The following is a 14,527-nucleotide window of genomic DNA, read 5'->3' as shown; positions in this document are numbered from 1 at the left end:
CTTATCAATAATGCTTCTCAATTTGTGGGCTTGAGTTATCACAGGGACCACTACACATAAATACCAAGCATGGTCTCCAGGCTGCACAAATGTCTTAGATTTTTCTTTTTTCAAACATCCTGTGATTTTTTTTTAAAGAAAATATACCTTTATTTTAAAGGATTATTGACTTCATAGTAACTTTTTATCCAATTGGTTTTTAATCTGATGGTAAAAAAATGTGGTTATTCTCTTGTCTTTTTTTTTTTTTTTGAGAGGTTTTCGCTATAGGGCGCGAGCGCTCACCAGACAGACAGAGAGAGACATAGAGACAAAAAGCGAGAAATCACCCCCCAGGGCGGATGGTCACACCGCAATCCGTTCTCCATTTTCATCTCGGGATCTTGGGCACGCACGTACACGTGCCTGGCATGAGTTTTAAGCCACCGGGTCTGGGACACAAACCGGGGTCGACTACGTGGGAGTCCAGCGACATAGCCATTACGCTAACTGCTGGTTCCCTCTTGTCCTTTTTTAAAAAAATCTTTACACAGGGCTTTCTTGCATGAAATGGTTGGGACCAGTAATTGAAGCCAGTCTCTACAATAGCAAAGAGAGGACATACCTAAATGGTTTAATAATGGGATCAAGAACAGAGTAACTTGCCATAGGTCATCTTAAAAATGAAATCACTGTCTCTCTCTAGTCATTTTTTAAAAAAAAATCTTGTGTAATTAGGTCCAGAAAGAACTTATGGTCTTTACTTAATCTTTGATAATATTCATATTGTCCTTTTAATATAACTTTTCCTCTTGTTACTTTTTAAAATAGAAGTATCCAGATACCTACCTCTCTTGTTAGGCTCTTTTCCAGGCTCTTTCTCTGCTTTCCTTAGTGACTTCCATGGTTCTATTCTAAGCATTCTTCCCTGCACATTCCCCGGAGGCTTGCTTGCTCTCCGGTAGCCTCACTTAATACTTACATACCGATGGACCCCAATATCTTGTCTCTAGCCCACATTTCTCTTGAGTCTCAATTTAAAGAGAATATTAATTTCCTTATAAGTATTTCACACTTGGGCTCTTCTGATTTCTGAGAATATCCCTTATTAATTAATGTGTCATCTCATGTCTCATAACAGAAACTTTAATGCTGTTCCTGCCTTGTTACTTTTCTCATGTTACCCAGATCTAATCTCTGATCTATAAACCATTAAAAAAATTCTACATCACAAATACTATGTCTTCAATTGCTGACTACTCCATTCCCATTGCTGTCATTTCTCAACTGAGTAACTGCTACTCTCTCATTGTCTTTTTCTAATTAATTTCTTCACTATAAATTCCATCTATCCTCTGTGTAAAACCATTAAATGGTTTCACGGTCATTGCCCACAAGAAGATAAAGCTCAAATACCTTACTAAGATTTGAGATCTTCCAAGAGTTCTTTTTTCTTTTCCATTCATCATAGCATGTATGAGAGAGAGAGAGAGTGTGTGTGTGTGTGTCTCAACAGGATCTCATCAGCCCTATTCACCTGTCCCTAGCCCTCTAGCTCCTCAGGAACCAGGGAACCTGTGCTTGCATACACAGAGGGTTTTCAAACCTACTAGGGGGTCCGAACTTGTATACTTTGTGGCTTCCAGTACTTCAGTCCTATATTCTGTGGACTGTGCCATCTGTGCTGGGCTAAGACCTTCTATAATTTTGATTCTGCTCTCTCTTTTAGGGTGGGCCAGAAACAGAACCTGGGCCTCCCACAGAGCCTGAGACTGCCACGCAGCAGCATCTAACAACACTGCTGTGACTGTGAAGTTGCATATTTTCTCAAATTTTCCAGCTTTTCCTTTTTATTGTACCTGGATTCGGTATAACAACCTTAAATTTCACTTAGACATTCTTTTTATAAATCGCATAATTTTGTATGACCTAAAGTAACAACTGGCGAATAGGTATTAAAAGATTGTTTCTCATGTAGTAAGTGTTCTGGAATTGATTGCTACTTCTATAAAACTGGGATTCAAATACAATATACTTTTTAAATTTTGGTAGATTTAAGGGAATAATACCATTTAAAAGAAACTGTCAGGGGACCAGTAGTTAGCGTTATGGCTATGTCGCTGGACTCCCACATAGTCGACCACCGTTCGAGTTCTGGACCCGGTGGCTTAAACTCACAGCAGGCACGTGTGTGCGCGTGCCCAAGATCCCGAGAGGAGAATGGAGGAGAAGGGATTGCGGCGTGGCCATCCCCCCTGGGGGTGATTTCTCGCTTTCTGTCTCTCCGTCTCTCTCTGTCTGTCTGGCGAGTGCACACGCCCTATAGCAAAAACCTCTCCAAAAAAATAAACTATCAGACCACCTTGTGCATTTTTTTAACTTTGCATATATTTTAACTGAATACAAATGCGTCATTTTCTTTTCTCACGTGTGGATTAATGTACCTAATTCTAGCTCACTTTCTTTCCCAGTGATCATTCAGGATAATATTCTATAAATACACTTGCTAAGAATTTACAGTGGCTCCTTATTGCCAACTATATGTATCTTTAAAAGCTTTCTGTCGTGTAGTTGTGTAGTCATGTGGCAGGGCTTGTTTTTAGAGGCTGGTCTTTTTCTGAACTCCTGAAGGTCTCTGTGTGTTCTAATTCTGTTAGGATTGTTTTTTACTCCCTGGATACTTTTCCTGATTAAGAACATTCTCCTAAATTACCTTCACTGTCTTAAGCAAATCCTGATTATTTTCTTTTTTTGTATTCCATTGAATTTACCTGGATTATGCTTTAATATTTGTAGCTCTTGTTTTAGAATGTAACTTTGTTTTCTAGGGTAGAGTTGCCTCTTGAAGAAGTAGGGACAATTCCCAGATTTTGTCTCTTGTTTGACATATTTCAGCACACAAAATTGTTTCTTAAAGAGAGAAATGTAATGTTTCTCTTTTTCTTAGATATATTCTGAGATGTTATTTGCTTTTGATCCTTCATTTTATGGAGATAGTTTTGGATTTATGTGTAGATGTTTATTCATTTGCTATTCTTTGGACTAATCATTTTCTGCCAGTTAGTTGTTAGATGTACTAATCACCGAATGCATGCTTTCTTAATATGGATTGGAGTTTTAGTGCTTTGATCATTGGTAATTCTTTTGAGAGCCTGTCAATCCACCTATTTGTTTCCTGTACTGGCCTTCAGTATGTTCCATCAGGATAAAGACTAGCCTGTTAATTGTTGTATAATAGAGTCACATCAACTAAAATTAATTCAGTTATGCTTGCTTGGCAAACAGAAGGAGAGACTTAGTTGTGTGCATGATTCTGTTTGTCTTTACACTTAGTGACTTTATGTTTTGGAGTCAGCAGTGAGCAAGATGATACCTGAGACTGTTTCCTTTGTTTCAGTTCTAGAGTTCAAGTATGATTCTGACGATAAAGATTGATATTCTTGGGCCAGCCAGTGGTGTAGTGGTTAAGGCAGCTGAATCTCACATGCCTGACAGGGTGGTTTGAGTCCTGGATCCAGCACTGGTTACATCACTGGGTTCCCACGTGGCCTACCATGGTCGAATCCCAGACCCTGTGGCTTAAAACTCATTCTGGGTATGTGCATGCCCAAAATCCCAAGAGGAAAATGGATTGTGGTGTGGCTGTCCCTTTGGGGGGTGATTTCTCACTTTCATCTTTTCTGTCTCTGGCAAGCACATGTACCCTACAGCAAAAATGTCTCTAAAAAAAAGAAGAAAAGAAAAGAAAGCATGCCTGGCATGTGTGCCCAAAATCTTGAGAGGAGAATGGAGCAGGGATCGTAGTGTGGCTGTCATTTTGGGGGGAGAGTGCTTTCTCACTTTCCCTCTCTCTGTCTCTCAGGTGAGCACATGCATCCTATAGTAAATTATAAAAAGAAAAGAGAGAGAGAAAAAGTGATTGATATTCTTCATAAAATATGGTTTCTTGGGTCAACAGATGGTATGGAAATAAAGGTGGCCTGGGTCCCACATGGCTGACAGCTTGATTTGAGCCCTGGACTCAGTAGCTTGAAAAACATGTAGGGTGTGTTTGCATGCGTGCCCAAAATTCTGAGAGAAGAGTCAAGAAGGGATTGCAGTGTGGCCATTCCCCCTGGGGGTGATTACTTACTTCCCACTCTCTTTATCTCTATCTTTGTCTCTCTCCTGTGAACACACATGCCCTGTAGCAAAATAAATAAATAAGTAAATAAATAATAAATACAGGGTTTCTAAATGCAAACCATCTATATCTTCCGTGCAGTATAGAAGTAAATTTAGAGGTCAGATTGCTCATGTCTGAATTCTGCCGTGGACATACTTCTCAGTGTCTCTGGGATTCAGTGGTTTTGTGCATAAAAAGGGTTAATAGTAGCACTTACTTCATATCTTCATTATGGTGCTTATCTAAAGAATTTTTCAAAAGTAATTTTGACAGTTAATAATTTGCTTCATGTATTAACATCAAGATTTTATAGAATTTGGCTCCAAATATTTGTTGAATTTATTATTATTTCATTTTGCTATAGGGCATGTGTGCTCACCAGTGAGAGAGGAAGTGAGAAATCATCCCCAGGAGGGATGGCCACACTGCAATCCCTTCTTCATCCTCCTCTCAGGACTTTGGGCAGACATGTACACATGCCAGGCAGGATTGGTCTGGGACTTGAGCCCACATAGTTGGCCATTTGGGATCCAGCTGCTTTAAACTCCATGCCATCTGCAGCCCTATTTGTAGAATTTGTTTAATAGAATGATGTGAAGTTAAATCTGCTTGCAGTTTTTCATTATGAGGAAATAAGACTTAAAGTTGGAGGATAGAGGGCCAGCCTTGTAACCTAATGATTAAGGAAGCTGGATCCCTCATGGCTGATCGCCATTGATTCCTAGCCCTGGTGACTTGGAAAACACACTGGACGTGCGTGTGCACAGATACACATGTCTAAAATCCCTACAGGATGGAGAAATGGAGGGGAAGGGATTGTGGTATGATCAGGCCCTGTTGGGAGGGGTGCTTTCCCCCTCTTTCAGTCTGTCTGTCTTGTTCTCTCTGACATTTCAAAACGAAAAAAGACCTCCTGGATGGGAAAAACTTTTCCAGTGAATTATTTTAGGTGATACTTTGTGGTATAGTAGGCAGAAATAAATATTTTTTCATGATTCATCTCTATTGTTACCAATGTATATACAATGTTTAAATTAATCCCATGTAGTATCTTCTTTGTGGAATTTGAATACATAGTACCTATCTTTTCAAACTATTTTCTGAAGAGAGATTAGTGTTTTTTGAAGCCGCTAGTTACATGTATGAGGGGTAGGGTGGTAGGAGTTGAGTGACAATTTAGAGTCTTGTGTGTAGCCTGTGGTTGTGGGAAGAATGTCTTAATCCAGTTTACTTGTTAAAGCATTCTATTCTTGGGGAGAGGGCAGCTGGCAGTATGGTAGTTGAGGCAGCTGGATCCCACATGGCTGATGGCTGAGATCACAGTTCAAGCCCTGGGCCTACTGTGTAAGAAACATGCTGGGTGAGTGTGTGTGGGTGTGTGTGCGCTCAAATTCCCAAAGGAGAAATGGTAAAGAGCGGTAATGGAGTGTGTCTTCCTCTTTTTGTCTCCCCAAGGCAAGTGCACATGCCCTCTGGCAAACTAATAAAAGAAATAAATGAGAACATTCTTTTGTTTTTTTTTCTTTCTTAATTTTTTTTTTTTTTTTCTGGAGAGGTTTTTGCTATAGGTCCTGTGCGCTTGCCAGAGACAGAGAGAAAGCAAGTGAGGAATCATCCTCCCCCTCCCCCGGGGGTGGGGAGGTGGCCACCTCTCAGTTGCTTCTCCACCATTCTCTGATCTTGGACATACACACACACACACACACACACACACACAAACACGCCCAGTGTGAATTTTAAGCCACCAGGCCTGGGACTTGAACTACAATCAACTACATGGGAGCCCAGCAATGTAACTATTACACCATCTGTTGGTCCCTTCTTTCTTTATTTTTAATTTGCCAGAGGATGCATATGCAACCAGAGAAACAGAAAGAGAGGGAGAGAGAGAAAGCATCGCCCTGCTCCGAGTGGGGGACACTCGTTTTGCAGTCTCTTTTCCTCTATTTCTCCATCTTGTTGGGATTTGGGGCATGCACACACATGGGCTGGTACATTTTTTGATTAAAAACTAATTAATAAAAAATGCAGGACAAAGATCCATTGTCATAGAATTTTATTGTAAAATATTATGGAACCTTTAAAAAACTAACAAAATCGGGAACCAGCAGTTAGCGTAATGGCTATGTCGCTGGATTCCCACATAGTTGACTGTGGTTCGCGTCCCGGACCCAGTGGCTTAAAACTCTCACCAGGCGCGTGTGCGTGCATGCCCAAGATCCTGAGAGGAGAATGGAGGAGAAGGGATTGCAGCATGACCATCCCCTCTGGGGGATGATTTCTCGCTCTCTGTCTCTATGTCTCTGTCTGTCTGGCGAGTGCACGCGCCCCATAGCGAAAAACCTCAAAAAAAAAATCAAAAATGATTTTCAGTAACATAAAATGACTTTATAGTCTTTTAAATTCCCTTGTGGTAGCTTTTTGGATAGGCACATAGACCACATGAAAATACAGCATTTTAATATGTCCCTATTATGTTTTAGATCTCTGTCTTCATTTCTCATTTACAAAAATATAGCTACTTTCAAAACTATCTTTGGTTTATTTTCCAATTTCAGTATTCTGAAAAATAATTTTTCCCCTGGATGGCATGTGTGTACTTGCCAGCGAGATAGAGAAGGGGGGAAGGGAGAAAGTACCCTTCAGTAGGGCGTGGTCATACTACAGCCCCTTTCCTCCATCCCATTGGCATTTTGGGCACATACAGACATGGCAACCAGAGTGTTTTCAAGCCACCCAGGCCAGAACCCAAACTACATGCTAGGCCATATGCGATCTGGCTCCCTTAATCACCAGGCCATGGACCGACCCTGAAAGGCTGATTTTGTTGTTGTTCTTCTTCTTACTGTTGTTCTTTTAAATTTATTTCTTTTGTAAGAGTAACAGAGCTGAGCAGGCAGGTACCTCTAACAGGGTCTTAACACTGTAATTTAGCCCGCCTCAACCAGCCAGGATCACAGGCATGCCCATGCTCAGTATGTGCAGGAAGAAGTCTGGTCATGAACCTAGCACCTTCTTTGGTGGTCTCAGCACCAGAAGCACATTTCATTACTCCTGCACATTGCACTACTGCAGGTGACCTCTATTTCTTTCTTTTTATTATTTATTTATTTTTACATTTTCCCACAAGCATTTACTTTACATATTAAAAAATTTTGCTCATACTCCATAGTTTTGACAGTTAATAAACAACTTTCAAAATTTCAAAAAAAACCCTGAATTTTAAAGATAATGTTTAAAGTATGTGTTGTAATTTTGTTTCTGACTCTATAACAACAGAGGCAGTATGGTTTTAAATATTTTTGAGAAAATATTTACATCTCGACTACTCAAACTGTTGAAAAGCAAATGCCCAGCACACAAGTCACACGTAAACCTCAATTCAACAGTCTCTTTCTTCTTTCAAAATCTTCCTCAAGGTAATCCTCTGATTGTGGCTGCTCTTTTGCAGTCTCTACTGATTACAATGCTGGGCTGGAAAAGTCTAGGTTATTTTATGGTATGAATTCTTTTATATAGCTTCTCTAATCCTCTCTGCCAGCCAGACTTTTTATGGTGCCAGGCCAACTTTCCAAGAGCCTCTGTTGACTTACTTGAGATCTACCTTTGTTCCACAGTTTTCTCGTTAATCTTCAGATATGACATTCCAGTCAAAGTCCTGTCCAATAATGAGTACTTCCAATTTCTGATTCAGTGCTACAGCATTATTGAATTTATGCACATAACCCTTCTGCCACAAAATAAGAATACTCCCAAATATTTTCCAATTCCAGAGGGCTGACCTCTATTTTTGAAGTTCTTAGTATAGCTTGCAAAGGTATACCAAGGGAGGAAAATGACCGTTCTATGGTTTGTTTTTGTTTTTTGAAAGTGACATTTAATGCAGTATAAAAGGTTTCTGTGGAATAGGATTAAAATCCTTTTTTATCTATTTACTTTTTTGGTTAGAGGGTGCATGCACTTATCAGAGTGCAGGAGAGAAGAACGTAGCTCCCATGGGGAATGGTCACACTGCCATTCCTTCTCTATCTCCCCACCTTTCAAAATTCCAGGCATGCACTCACATACACCTGGTTTGTTTTTCAGGCTGCAGAGTCTGGCACTTGAACCACATGGTCAGCCCTATGGGATCCAGCTGCCTTAACCACCAGGCTATGGAGCTGGTCCAATCTTTTCTTTTCTTTTCTTTTCTTTCTCTCTCTTTCTTTCTTTCTTTCTTTCTTTCTTTCTTTCTTTCTTTCTTTCTTTCTTTCTTTCTTTTTTAGGGGGGTGGCTTCCAATCTTTTCTATTATTAAAAAACTGGTGCTTCTGTATAATTTCTAATTTAGACCTTTTCCTTAAGTATATTTATTGTAATTTCTGTCTTATTTTGGTCCCAGCATTTAGTTCCTGGCATAGTGGAAGGCTGGTATGGGTTGATATATGAGTATTGTGCTAACCAGATTTTTCTCCTAAATTCAAAATAAGAAGCTTTTTTGTGCTGTCTCTGAAGTTCTTCCTTCCTTTCTCTGCACTTTTATTGTTGAAGGAAACAATTGGACAGGAAGTCGATGGGGATGGTGAGCAGATAGGTGATCTTAACTAGTGTGCTGTCTGCAAGTATAGTTTGGTTACTTTCTTGAGTGGCAGTAGAAGAAGAACATTTGTAATTTTGTGATTTGCCTGTGTAATATGATCTTTTTCAGACCCAGCATCATTCAGAGCACCTTTTTTCCATAGGACAGAGGAAAATTAAGCCAGCTCTGATTTTGGAGGAGTTAAAGAATTTGTGATCATTTTTGAAAGGAAGCAGTCATCATTAAGCTTAACTAATAATGGTGGTAAACAGCTAGTTGAAAGGGTCTGTTTGTTGGCTTTAGGTTTTTAGTCTTTGCTAAATAAGAAGTAGGCCTGGCTCAGTAGCCTACTAGTTATGGGAGTCAGATCCCACCTTTTGAATCCCAGTCCTTGTAACTTACAAAATAAAATCCTGACAAGATGGAGAAAGGGACAATACCCCATGGTGGGGGTGCTTTATCTCTCTTTTTCTCTCTCTGTCTTTCTCTGGTGAGTGCACATGCCCTTTGGCAATTAAAACTAAATAAAAAAAAAAGTATTCATCTCTGTAAGGAGAAGTCATGCATAACCATCTCTCCAGGTTCCTCTCTATTTTTTAAATTTGTCAGTTTTAGCTATAACTGCTACTTCTTGCATTTTTTTTGATAGCATTTAGGCTTGGGTTTCTAGCAGACAGGAAACAGTTCATTGTGCTAATGAGACAAGATTATTTATTCTACGCACAGAATGTTCTTTTTATTTGATCTACGCATCTTCAGTTAAACTACTTTGTAGACAAACATGATTCTCATGTACGTTTAGTAGGCCATATTATTTTCAAACTAAATTCAAGTGTGTATTAGGTTCTCAATGAGTTTTTCTTTTATTTTTATTTAATAGTAAAGATAATTGAGTTTATTTGAAAGTTTTATTAGGCACATAAAGACTCATGATTATTGTGTCTTTTTGGCAAATTGTACTTTTTTATGACAGAACACTTAGGTATTCGCAAGAGAGTGACACACGCTGCACAGGGTCTGACCACACCATGATCATCATCTTCTAGTCCAACAGATCTTGGGTACTCACACACATATCCAGCATGTTTCTGGTAACTAGATTTGCATTGCAGTCACCCTGTGGGGTCCATCTTCACTTGAGTGAAGTAGTACCACTCTGCTACAGAGCTAGTTCCCAGATTTCACCTTTTGTCATTAAAACTAGCTTGTGCTTCATGTGGTGCTTTTCAATGTTATTTTGTTTGCTATTGCTGCCTTTTCATTAATATTTGCCATCTATACTTTTTTTGGGGGGGGGGGAGGTTTTTGCTGTAGGGTGCGTGCGCTCACCAGAGAGACAGAGAGATAAAAAGCGAGAAATCACCCCTCGGGGGGATGGCCACACTGCAATCCTTTCTCCTCCATTCTCCTCTCGGGATCTTGGGCACGTGCACACATGCGCCCAACATGAGTTTAAGCCACCAGGTCCGGGACTCAAACCGTGGTCGGCTACATGGGAGTTCAGCGACATAGCCATTACGCTAACTGCTGATCCCGCCATCTATACTGTTTAAAATATCTTTATATCATTTTGTTTTAGGTCATGCCTTATAGGCAACATGTAGTTGTTTTAGGCTATAAATAATTTGAAACTATGTCTTTATTATGGGGACCTAACCTGTTCACACTTATTGTTCTCATCAGTGTGTTCAGTACTTACTGTCATATACATCCTGCTTTTTTTATTTCTTTACCCTCCTTGCTTTTTGTTATGTTGGTCACCCCCTGTTTTGAGGTTTAATTATAAGGGAGTTATACATCTCCATTTTCTTAAGTAATTATTTATTTATTTAATTCCATTATTTCTTTTTTTTATTATTATTATTAAATTTTGACCAGAGAGAGAAAAAGGGAAAGCAAGAAAGCAAACTCCCAGGTCCAGGACTCTAACAGCAGTCGGCCATATGGTAATCCAGAGCCTTTAACCACCACACCACCTGCCAGTCCCTGTATCTCCATTTTTTTTCTTAAGTTCTACTGTAAATGCTAGTTTGGCTAAGTATAAGAAGTTAAGTTAATCTTGCTTTAGAATTTTGAAATTGTTTTTTGTTTTTTAGTGCATAACAGTGATAGTATGGCATCAGTTTTGTAGATAATCTATTTTTCTACCTACACAGTGAAGACTTTTATTGTGAAGTTTCATCATAGTGTATCTAAATGTATCATCTTTCTTCAACTTAAGGAAATTTTCTAGTATTTTCTTAGACCCTCCTTTTTATTTCTTTCTGTCTAGAACTTCAGATAGATAGATGTTGGAAGTAATCGATTTTTATTGCATGTCATTAACTTTTTCTCTAAAATCTCACCTCCCCACCCTTCAATTTTCATTGAAATCTCATAGATTTTCTTGGTTCCACACTTTACTTGTTCATTTGTTCCTCTTTGTGTTGAATTAATTGTAATAATCCTTTTCATTTTCAAGATTTCTAATCGAGGGAACCAGCAGTTAGCGTAATGGCTATGTCGCTGGACTCCCACATAGTCGACCGCAGTTCGCATCCCGGACCCAGTGGCTTGAAACTCACGCCGGGCACGTGTGCGTGTGTGCCCAAGATCCCAAGAGGAGAGTGGAGGAGAAGGGATTGCGGCATGACCATCCCCCCTGGGGGGTGATTTCTCGCTTTCTGTCTCTATGTTTCTCTCTGTCTGGCGAGCGCACGCGCCCTATAGCAAAAACCTCTCAAAAAAAAAAGATTTCTAATCGATAGATTTTTTTTTTGTTTGTTGATTGGTTTGTTTGATGCTAGAGAGCTTACGTGCACACGTGAGGAAAAGAGAAAGACAGAATGCAAGAAAGCATCCCCCCCACCCCACAGCAGGATCTGTTCATGCCAAAATCCTTTTGCTCTGACCTCTATCCCATCAGGATCCTGCAGGGACTCACTTGGTCTGTTTTTCCTGCGTGCGACTTGAACTCTTAGCCATGTAGGATCCAGTTTACTCTGCACCGTGCTTATGGTATAGGTCTGGCCCTATAATGGGTGCTTTTTAAATGTAGCCTTTTTATTATTTTTATTTTTTATTTTTTATTTTTTTTTTAGATTTTTGTCACAGGGCATGTGTGTTCACCAGAGAGCACACCAGAGAAAGAGAGAGAAAGAGAGAAAAAATGAGAAATCATCCCTTGGGAGGATGGCCATCCCACAGTCCATTTTTCTGTTGAGATTTTGGCATGTGTCCAGTGTGTTGTTCAAGCTTCTGGATCTAGGACTCAAACCGTGGAGTTGGCCATGTGGGATCCACTGCCCTAACCACCATGTCACCTGCTAACCCTTATTCTTTTTTAACAAATGCAGTGTAACTTTTCATTCCCCTGCTATTAAAATTTTTATTTGGTTTATCCTGCTTTCTTATATATTAATTTTTAAATTTGCGCTAGATTCTTCTCTTCTCTGAATTGATTTTCCTATAGTGGTAGCAATTCTAGCTTGTGTGGTCTCTTGGAAAACAGAGGTAAGATAAACCACTTGGGTTTTGGGTGTGCAGGGATCCTCATACCTGTTGGATGACATAGCCCTGGCTCTAGTCTGACTTCTGCTTCTCTCCAGAGTAGTGAGAACATTGTTGAGGTTGTCTCAGATGTAAGATTTCCAGCAGTCACCCTGATGGTTGTCTTCTGTTGTGGGTGTTTTTCTGTCGTTTTGGTGCTGAAACATGTGTCCTTGAAATATGTTTCAAGGTTGCTACTTGAGTTACATAATCATTACTTAATGATGAATATATTCTGAGAAATGATTGAATATGTGATTTCATGGTTAGATGAATATCATAGTGTACTCACATAAACCTAAATAGTATATCCTGCCGTACTTGACGCTGTGGTAGAATCTTTTGCTCCATTATTGTATGTTGGGTCTGACATTGACTGAAACATTGCGCCTATTTCAAAGTTTTAGAAGATGATTAAAGCTGTTATAGCAAGTGGAAGATTTTATGTTTATTAATTTGTGCTTTTCTTGGTTTCTTTCATCCTCCCACATTTCAGTTTTGACACTGGCTAGCTTAAACTAACTATGTGATATGCTGAACTTATAAACTTAGAATTTCCTAGAATTCCTTCTTTGTACATTATACTTTTTAAAAAGAACTCTAATGATAGTTAGACTGCAAAAGGGAAACAAGGTAAATGAAGGGGAGAAGTAGAAGAGGAAAATCCAGTTAAGAGTAGAGGAGAAAAGTATAGATCCAAGAAAGGTTGCTATCTGATCTTCCCTTTATGACTAGGAGGTACCCTGGGTCCAAGCAGCTTGGCTTTCACAAATTCTTTATTTGTGGGGGCAGTACTTCTACTTTTGTTTTATCAGTGATTACCTGTTGGAGGTATATGGATTCTTCCATAGTCCCATATTTGTTAAAAGTTGGATGGTGTTGACAAGCCATAATCCAGTATCATGCAAAGATATGCTACAAAGCTCTTGGACCTGGTGGCTGGGACTTGGATAATTGGATTTATCTACAGAGATGCTTCCCCAAAATTTATTCAGGTATTCACAATTGCCTTAGTAGGTATTAACTACCAACTCTTCTATATTGTACACATGAAATGTGTGAGTTGGGTCTTCCAGAAAGTAGACACTGAGATAGAGGTAGGAGTGCAAGAGGTTTGTTGATGAGCCAGCAATAGATTGGTGATAACAGTTGTGATAAAGTTATTCTATCTATTCTGTACTGTTGACTAACAGCCAAGTTAAAAAAAAAAAAGAATATATGAATAAGTTGCTACAGAATACGAAAGCCTAGTGGCCAATAAACATGAAAAGATTTTCAAATTCATAAGTAGTGAGGAAAATGAAAACTAAAGTAACATTAGAACTTTATACTAGGGTTTCTTTCTTTTCTTTCTTTTTTCTTTTTTTTTTTTTTTTTTTTTTGGAGAGGTTTTCACTATAGGGCACGTGCGCTCGCCAGACAGACAGAGACATAGATAGAGACAGAAAGCGAGAAATCACCCCCCAGGGGGTATGGTCGCGCTGCAATCCCTTCTCCTCCATTCTCCTCTCAGGATCTTGGGCACGCACGCACATGCGCCCGGCGTGAGTTTTAAGCCACTGGGTCCGGGACGCGAACCACGGTCAACTATGTGGGAGTCCAGCGACATAGCCATTACGCTAACTGCTGGTTCCCTATACTAGGGTTTCTTAAACTTGACACTATAGACATTTTAGATCTGAGAATTCTTAGTTGTGTTGTGCTGTCCTGTGGACAGCAGATGTTAGCATCATCTCTGGTTTCTACCCTTCCCCTGCCAGCTGTGACAATCAAAAGTATTTCCATACATTGTCAAATGTCACCTGGGAGTAAAATTACTCCTAACCGAGAACCACTGTCTTATATCGAATCAACTAGACTAGGGAAGATTAAGCATAATTATTACATCTAATGCTGGCAGGAATATTAGAAAAGCGATATTTTAAAGCACTCCAGCCTTTAGGGGAAGACTGAGTGTTTTTGAAGCTAGAAATATATAAATCTTTTGATTCAGCAGTCCTATTGAGAATCTGTCCTATGAAGAGATTTGTGTGATGCAGCTTGCACTGTACACAGCCATTTTATCCTCCCATTTTTCTTTACAGTTTATTATTAGTGTAGGCTGAGTCTATTGCTGAATGTTGATTAGCATTTAATAATTCTTTCCTCTCTGGGACCAGCAGGTGGCGTGGTGGCTAAGGCACTGGACACTCCCACATGGCAACCACGGTTTGAGTCCTGGACCTGGTGGCTTGCTTTCTCACTTTCTCTCTCTGTGTCTCTCTCTGGTCAAATGAAAATAAATGAATAAATAAATAA

The 14,527-nt window shown here is 39.5% G+C and overlaps 1 protein-coding gene across 1 annotated transcript in view; it reads left to right on the top strand.

Moving 5' to 3' along the window:
* The window catches only part of TOMM70 (translocase of outer mitochondrial membrane 70), a gene marked incomplete at its 5' end in the record, with an annotated part of 45,806 nt that overhangs the window by 4,179 nt on the left and 27,100 nt on the right, over positions 1 to 14,527 (top strand).

The sequence above is a fragment of the Tupaia chinensis genome, unplaced genomic scaffold (genome assembly GCF_000334495.1).
Source record: "Tupaia chinensis unplaced genomic scaffold, TupChi_1.0 Scaffold000100_1, whole genome shotgun sequence".
NCBI classification, from domain to species: domain Eukaryota; kingdom Metazoa; phylum Chordata; class Mammalia; order Scandentia; family Tupaiidae; genus Tupaia; species Tupaia belangeri.
The sequence above is the reverse complement of the archived record's forward strand: the minus strand, read 5'-3'. Positions and strand labels throughout refer to the sequence as shown.